Here is an 8,028-nt window from a genome sequence, read left to right as displayed (position 1 = left end):
ATATATACATATATATATACATACATATATATACATATATATACACATATTTATATACATATATATACTTACACATATATATATACATATATATACTTACACATATATACATATTTATATATATACACATATATATACATATACATACATATGATTACATATACATATACGTCTGTATATGTATATGGTTGTTTGTGTGTGTGGGTGGGTGGGTGCATGTGTGTTTGTTTGCGTGTGTATACATATACATACATATACATAAAATACAAACGTTTACACAAACATTTAATCATACACAAAAATACATATAAATGAATGTTTATTGGATTATATGTGACTCATTCTTTTATTAACTTCTTTGCAGCAAGAATCTAAAGTAATAGAGTTTTTGTTTCCCTTCCATGGGAACCATAAACAGCTTGTCATTGGCTGTAGCAGATATTACATACACCACACTTGATAGGTTGCAGACCTCTCTATCACTCTCTCTCTATCTCTCTCTCATACATCCATACAATATCACAGACCAAAGTACACAGTACTGCCAGCACACAACAGCAGCAGTAACGATACAATTCTACAGCAGGATACACATCGCATCTAATGATAAACTGGAACCTATTTACTTATCTTGGTGAGTAGTTATTTCTTCTACTTTTTCTTTTCAATACCTGTTTCTTGTTAAGAGAAGCTTTGAATATACACAGCTATCAGTAAAGTAAAAGAAAAACATGTTTTTTTTCAATATTTGCTTCAACAAATCTTATTCCCACTATATAAGAAAATCAAAATTAAATTAACATGTATCTTAGAATTGTTTGTGTAAAAGCTTAAAACTATTGTGTGTAAGTATGTAACTTTCATCTACCTACCTGCATTAACAAATTACTTACCTGCATTTGTCTGATCTGAGAGAAGCGATAAGTTTCTCCTAGTTGTATCACAAAAGCTTTTTACTGACTTAGTAATGATAAGAATGTATGGATTTATAGTGTAACAAGCAAATCAATATTATTGTCTGTCTCAAATGATTCGAAATTAGCTACTAATTTTATATAAATAATTATACTGTAACAAAATAGCATATTTATAAATAGAAATTTTCTGTGACTTTTTCCACAGTCTACTACATTAGAATTATTTCACAGATTATTTTACTATTTATAAATGAACAAATTACATGTTTATTTTGTTAGTACAAGTAGACAATTAGAAAAATTTAACTATCAAGAGGCCCAGTAAGAGAAAAAGCATGATGGTAAAGCACTAAAATAGAGGAGACTGACTAAATTTACTTTCATTTTTATTAATCTTTTGTATAGTTTTTAATAAATTACTTTTCTTCAAAAGCAGACATATTTTTTACATTTATGAGTTCATGTATAGCATAAACTTTTAATGATAGTTTATATCAGAGGTATCCTAAAATAGAAATGTATAGGCTTTTTTCTTTCCTTTACAGTGGTTTTTTTGTTTTTACTCAATTTCATTTTACAATTATCTTTCAGCTCTACAAAAAAAACACACATACTTAAATAAGATACATATATATATTTATGAATAAATAATACATTCAAAAATATACAAATTTGTACTCATATATGCAGATGCAAACTTCTCTATTTTCACATGTACAAATATATATATATATATATATATATATATACACACACACACACACACACACACACACACACACACATGGATACTCTATGTGTATGTGTATATATATATATATATATATATATATATATATATATATATACATATACAGATTTACACATCTACAAATATGTACCCATATACATAAATGCACACACACACACATGCATGTATGCATTCACACATAACTTACATGTATAGCTAAGAAAATTTCACTGCATGGTGTGTATGTTTACATGTATGTATTTATTTCAGGATGATTTTATTAGTTTTCCCATTAATAAGCACATGTGTGCCTCTCAATTACATGGTTCTGGTTTCACTCCTACTGTGTGGCACGTTGGGCAAGTGTCTTCTACTATAGCCTCAGGCTAACCAAAGCCTTGTGAGTAGATTTGGTAGACATATATATATATATAGTGTGTGTGTGTGTCTTTGTATGTGTGATCCCCATCACCACTTGCCAACCAATGTTAGTGTGCTTATGTCCTGATAACATAGTGGTTCGACAAAAATCACTGACAGAATAAGTATCAGGCTTAAGAAAAAAGAATACTGGATCAATTCATTCAGCTAAAACGTCTTCTTCAAGGTGGTGTCCCAGAATGAAAGTAGTCTAATGACTGAAGTGAGCAAAAAGTAAAATGTAAATGATAATAGTTTTCAGTCTATCAGTAGGTCATGTCTAATAACTCTGAATTGTATAGTATGCAACAGAATTTGTATGTATGTGCATATATAACATTTAAAATATTCATTCATATCTTCTATCATCCAATATTTGAAAACTCTTATAAAGATAAAGTTTATCACGTAATAAATAATCTACTCACAACAATTTAATATTTTCTCATTTCTTTATTTCAAAACTTAAACCTTATGCTACTCTCCCCCACCACACCTTATCCACTTGTTACACTTACTATTTGCTATTTTCTCAACACTGAAGCTAGCAGACAATTTCAGTGATGCTTTGACTCTGGGATGTACCTGCAACAGTTAAATTATTTCTCAATTTTGAATTACTGGATATAGCAAAAGAAAACAATTTGATACTGTATGGTAAATTGTAAAAGCATGTGGATCAGTAGTGAGGATGTTTGCTTTACTATCATAAGGCATAAGGTTGTGAATTTACTTCCTGAATGTGAATGTGAATGTGTGTGTGTGTGTGTGTGTGTGTGTGTGTGTGTGTGCACTTATATCTGTTTGCACTTGTACAAATATATATACACATACATATCCAATAACACCAGTTCAAATATGTACCTATATGCATATCCTTTCACACAAGTACAAACATACATACATGTATATAAACATATATATATGTATATGTACACATAGATATATATATATATATATATATATATATATATATATATATATATACACACACATGCATGTTTGCATATACTCACACATTTACACAACTACAAATATGTACTTCTATACATACACATACATATTGTCATGAAAATTTCACTATATGGAACCATTTCATTTGTACGTTTCATATTTCAGGATGGTTGTATTAATTTTCTCATTAACTGATTACAGTCTATCTGTAGGACGTATCTGAGAATTGTATATTATACAGTAAGCATCAGAATTTATATGTATGTGCATGTATAACATTTACAATATTTGTTCATATCTTCTATCATCTAATATTTGAAAATTGTTATAAGGATAAAGTTTATCATGCAGTAAATAATCTACTCACAGCAGTTTTAATATTTGCTCATTTCTTTATTTCAAAACTTAAACCTTATGTTACTCTCCCTCACCACACCTTATTTATTTGTTACACTCACTATTCACTATTTTGTCAACACTGAAGGAAACAAACAATTTCAGTGATGCTTTGACTCTGGGATGTAACTGCAACAGTTAAATCATCTCTACTGTTAATATCTCCTGTAATTCAAAATTCAAACAATTTAACCCTATATGGTAAATTGTGCAAGTGTGTAACTCAGTAGTTAGGATGTTTACTTTACGATCATAAGATTATGGGTTCATAATTTTATACAGTGCATTGTATCCTTGAGCAAGACTCTTCATGTCATATTACTCCAGTTTACTCAACAGTAATGAGTATCAGCCAGGCTACAAACACAACCCTCTCTCCCTCCAGCTTTCATATCTAGTATGTTGCTCTGAGTCAAGGACAAAGAGGGTGTGCATGCCTGATGATGATACATTGGCACCCAAAACAATTAGTGAAACTAAGCCATACATACTTGCATATGAGGGCTGGCTGCAAATTTATATAGTAAATTAACTCTCCATTGTTACTATACCTTTGTAGTGAATGATATTTCAATTCCATTTAACTTATAACATTTAATATATTCTTTAAGTTACATAATTTAATTATAGCTTTACAGATACCATTATTCTTAAGTTATACAGTACTAGAAAACTCACTTCAAAATATTACAGATTTACAGATATAAAAGAAATTGGCACTAATGAAGATACAAACCACAATAACTACAATTCATATTCAAGCAAACTTAAGTTATGAACTATAGCTTTCTATTTATTATGTTTATACCCACTCCATTACTCTTATATTCTCACATTCTCACAAAATTAACAGTGATTCATACCTTACACATTACATTTTGATAGACTTCATTTTCCTTAAATTTACCAGTTATCAATTCACAACTTCCAATTCTTTTTTTTTTTAAATTTGATTTTTTGATTTGCTGGATCAGAGGAAGACAGTGTGCTCTCACATGTACTCTCACAAGAATTGCTAACAATGTTCCTTTTTGAACCTTTGCAAGTCAATGTCTGTGAGATTCTAGAGGAAAGATGTTCTAGTAAGGAAGGACTGGACAGAGTGAATACTGCAAGACTTGGTGGAAATGGATATAACAAAGCTGATAAGAGTAGGAGAGACAAGTGGGTTGGAAATGTTTGAGTGAAAAAATGAGCCCAGCTAACTTTAAGGAGTAGAAGCCATTATATGAGTAGTGGAAACTTAATCATTATTAATGTATGAATGCAATTCAAATAGAATGTCTCAAACTGTGTCCTGTTACACATTTTTTCAGAATATTGAATACATTTTAGCAATCAACCCAGGAAAGACAAAGCCAGTAATTTCAGGATTTTATCACCAAGCCATGAAATCAGAAGTAGATATAAAATATCGTGTCTAGTTCTCTTCTATGTGCACCAAAACCACATTTCTTTTATTTCCACTATATTAATATTAATATATGCTGCTTCATCTTAACTTTTAGATCTCAATATAAACATTTGTATATGATGAAGTACTGCGTCTTGATCTTAGCATATATTTTTGTTTTTTGACAAGTAGTGATTTCATATTATTCCTACTGATGGAAAAACAAAAATGTATATATTGCAAATTCATTTGATTTAAATAAAATTTATTCTACTACAATTATTTTAGATTTTATCTATCATTTCAAACAGACTTAATACAAATTCTGAAACGGGCACCAAAGTCTAATTTTCAATGAAAGAAACATAGAATACCAAACCAATGCTACGTTCCAAACAGAAAGGTTGAAATAAGCTCTTAGTAGCTTAAGAGTATAAATCATCGTTTTTATACTCATATATTAAATTCTTTATTGATCCAAGAAACGCCATTGATAAAACTGAATCACTTAACAAACCACATGTATTCATTCTAGATGTTCATATTTCATAAAAATAAATTACTTGTAACCTAATATGTTATAGAATAGAAGGTCCAAGCTTTTAAAATTATTTCAAAAATTTATCAAATAGTTTCTCAGCCTTGTAACTTAAAAACCCAACAAAACATACTCTTTCTTCTACTGCAAAAAATGATTCTGTATTATCCTAATGCATTTTAATGTTTAATTGAAGCAGTTGAAATTTTAGACCTGTTACCATGCTTTTAATGTTCAGAATTATTTACTGCTCTTCTAAGACAAAGGTGAAATATATTTTTATAATCTTCAAAACTTACTTTAAAAATATTTGGTATATTTCATATCCACAAATATATTAATGTAAATCAATGATAAAATACAACTTGTTCATCGAATGAGGGTACTACACACACACACACACACACATACATTCATATATATATTTCCATGCTAACTACCTAATAATTATCATTAACATGATTTTTATCCTTATTTTATATATATGTGTGTATGTATATATATATATATATATATATATATATATATATATATATATATATATATATATATATATATATATATATATATATATATATATATATATACATATACATATACATATACACACACATAAATGTATATCTACATATTCATGTATATACACTACGCACACACATGCACACACACACACACACACACATATATATATATATATATATTACATATATATATATATATGTTACTTTTTTTTTTTTGTAGTTTAGCTCAGAGCTGTGGCCATGCTGATGCACCACTGTTTTGCGACACTGTTATCACTGAGAGCCTCCTCCAATATGCGGCACTTGGTGAAGTAAGGAGTTTGATGTAGCTACACTCATCTGGGACTCTTCACAGGAAGAGGTCCAGCCTTGATTTAAAAATGCATGGATCTACTTTGTGTAGGTTCCTTTGGCTCTTCGGGAGAATATTAAAAAGCTGTGGGCCCTTGAAACCCAGGCTTTTGCAGTAAGTGGCCCTGACACACAATGGCATTGCTGCGATCTTTGGCACTATGCAGTGTCGACCCGTTCTGGCATTGGTGTAGCTTTCACTGCCAAAATTTGGCACAATCCCCTCCAGGGTCTTCCAGATGTATATTATTGCATATCTCTCCTGCCTTTGCTCTAGGGAGTAGAGTCTAGATCTTTCAGCCGTTCCCAACTTTGTTAAGCTTCGCTGGATTGCTTCAAGGTCCGCTGTTAATTTTACACTGTTGGGTAACCATAGCTGAAAGCAGTAATCCAGCAGGCTAAGGACGATTGTGGTTTCCTTATCCATAGGTCCAACATGGTTTCCTTATCTCTGATCTGAATGTTCTTCGGATCCATCCAGCTAGTCGTCTGCACTTTGTCGCCATCCTGGTAATGTGCACTTGTCACTATATATATATATATATATATATATATATAAATCCCCTAATATTTAATTCTGATCCTACTCCTAAATAATTTAACATTCAACTAGTTTCTCCATTCATGATTACCTACACACCCATAACCCCATTGCTAAAAATACAACCACTGACCTTAGCCAGAATAGACAGAAGAATATTTACAACTAGATTTCGTCCCTAACCCCTATAGATTAGAAGAATACCACTGGCACATACTTTTCTCTTTAAATTCCTTTCATGTTACTCTATTTTGTTTATTTTTTCTGTTATCTTGCTCTGCATCCACCTCCTCCTCATTCTTATCTCCTTGGCTATCTTTGTACACTATATTCTTACACAATATATGCTTATATACCTTATTGTATCCTTAAAGTCAATCCTAAACATCCCCTCTCACTCTATCTATCTCCGTTTCTATTTATTTACTTTTCTCTAAATTTACTACTTAATAGCGAACCCACTACCATTCTTTTATTGATTGTTGATATATTCACGTGTTTCTTCTGGATGTTTACAATATCAGGACTTTAGCCCACAAGGATTTACGTGATTGCAACTAAGGACTTATGGACTTATTTCTACAAGGTCAGAAAGCTGAATTGTGAACATTTATGCTTCCTTTTTCATCTCCTTATTCCTTTACTCCTGTCCTCTATGTCATCATTTTCCCTATTTATTTGTGATGACAGAAAATCCCATACTCTGGGTGATCCCAGAAACAGCTTTAGGACTTTCAATTTTTTCAAATAAAAATAATGTATATGACTTAAGATGTTTGCCTTGCCTTAACGTTTGTTATCCTCTTTAACAATTATATATATCTGCTATATCGAAAATCAGCAATGGCTCCATAACTACCGTCGCAGCTATAAACTTGGTGTGCAAGTAATCTATTACAGCACTTACCTAGTGTACCTAATAGTTTAGATCACCTGTAAACTAAACCTCCATATTTCATATATATATATATATATATATAGATACACATACAGATGCATATCTATGTATGAACATATCTATATATACATATATATATATATATATATATACATATATACAATTAGACGGATGAAATTTACATACGCTTAATAATGTTACGCAAAACAGCCTTCAGACTTTCCATATTAATTTCATTGTCTTTTGAATTTGAACATATTTACATCATAAGGGTTCTTTTGTTGTAACGCTTTCTTTTTTAGTTGATTTTTCACCTAGCAAGACTTATCGTAGATAGCATAATAAGTCACGCCCGGACAACGTCAGGCT

The 8,028-nt window shown here is 30.6% G+C and overlaps 1 protein-coding gene across 3 annotated transcripts in view; it reads left to right on the top strand.

The window, feature by feature from the left end:
* The first annotated feature begins 319 nt into the window (after nucleotides 1–319).
* The window catches only part of LOC106879921 (protocadherin beta-15), a 227,048-nt gene continuing 219,339 nt past the window's right edge, over nucleotides 320–8,028 (top strand). Inside the window, exon 1 of one of the 3 annotated variants that reach the window (XR_008265546.1) lies at nucleotides 320–634. The gene's annotated coding sequence lies outside the window, so the exon portion shown is untranslated. The remainder of the gene's footprint in view (nucleotides 635–8,028) is intronic. The other 2 variants (XM_052973096.1, XM_052973095.1) reach the window with 2 other exon arrangements.

The sequence above is a fragment of the Octopus bimaculoides genome, chromosome 14 (genome assembly GCF_001194135.2).
Source record: "Octopus bimaculoides isolate UCB-OBI-ISO-001 chromosome 14, ASM119413v2, whole genome shotgun sequence".
In the NCBI taxonomy this organism is placed as follows: Eukaryota; Metazoa; Mollusca; class Cephalopoda; order Octopoda; family Octopodidae; genus Octopus; species Octopus bimaculoides.
Note: the sequence above shows the minus strand (reverse complement) of the source record. Positions and strands in the feature narration are given on the sequence as shown.